The 1,097-nt window shown below is 37.7% G+C and overlaps 1 non-coding gene across 1 annotated transcript; it reads left to right on the top strand.

Annotated features, from left to right (window-relative positions):
• Window positions 1–392: 392 nt before the first annotated feature.
• Window positions 393–501, top strand: LOC123942850. Its single transcript, XR_006818487.1, has one exon. It is a non-coding gene; the product is annotated as a U6 spliceosomal RNA (small nuclear RNA).
• Window positions 502–1,097: the final 596 nt, after the last annotated feature.

Raw genomic sequence — 1,097 nt, 5'->3', positions numbered from 1 at the left:
GTATTTTTTGATGTCAAGGACAACAAAAATAGAGCACCTGGGTGGCTCAGTGGGTTAAGCAACTGCCTTCGGCGCGGGTGGTGGTCCCGGAGTCCTGGAATCGAGTCCCATGTCAGTCTCCCAGCTCTGCAGGGAGTCTGCTTCTCCTTCTGACCTTCTACTCCCCTTTCATCCTCTCTCTCACTGTCTCTCTGTCAAGTAAATAAATAAAATCTTAAAAAAAAAAAGACAACAAAAATATTGTAGATTTGAGATTAAAAATTCACAAACGAGGGCCGCCTGGCTGGTTCTATTGGTCTTGATCTCAGGGTCATAAGTTCGAGCTCCACGCTGGGTGTAGAGTTTACTTAAAAAAAAAAATAAATAAAGTCTTTAAAAAAATTCACAAAGGTGCGCTCGCTTCAGCAGCACATATACTAAAAAATTGGAACGATACAGAGAAGATTAGCATGGCCCCTGCTCAAGGATGACACACAAATTCGTGAAGCGTTCCATATTTTTTAAAAATACATTATATGTTTATAAAAAAATAAGAAATAAAAAATTTTTAAAAATTCACAAAGGTATTCAGGTTCATAGAGGAACATAAAAATCTCTCAACAATTTACAATGTGTGTTTCTAACGTCTTTTACAAGTCAGCAAATGTCGACTTAAGAAACCCAAGTTTTCAGCTCTGAAAAGTCCCAAGCATTTGGCCTGGTACTTAACTCAATAAAAGTCTATTGAATTAATATGTTAAAATATATTTTTTAAAATATTGGTTACGTACAGGACCTGTGCAGAATTTGTGAAGTGATTTGAAGTTAAGAGGATTAAGGTAAGTTGGTCTGCCCTGGGGAGTCGGAATCTTCAACATACTTTTGGATACCTTCCAAAAATATGCCCAGAGAAATCTATCTCCATATTGGGCAAATAATTCACTATATCGTGGGCTCCAGTCATAAGTGGCTGGAGAGAAGCCTAACTCTAGAAAAAGGAGGAATTAAGGCTATCCTGGCTTCTAGGTGACTGCATTTCAATTGTATTCATTGTTTGTTTATATTAGACACATCCTGAGCAAAGTTCAGCTACATCAGGTATGTGGAACTTGTTCTCT

This window comes from Meles meles, chromosome 5 (assembly GCF_922984935.1).
Source record: "Meles meles chromosome 5, mMelMel3.1 paternal haplotype, whole genome shotgun sequence".
In the NCBI taxonomy this organism is placed as follows: domain Eukaryota; kingdom Metazoa; phylum Chordata; class Mammalia; order Carnivora; family Mustelidae; genus Meles; species Meles meles.
This window is presented reverse-complemented; position numbering and strand designations above follow the sequence as displayed.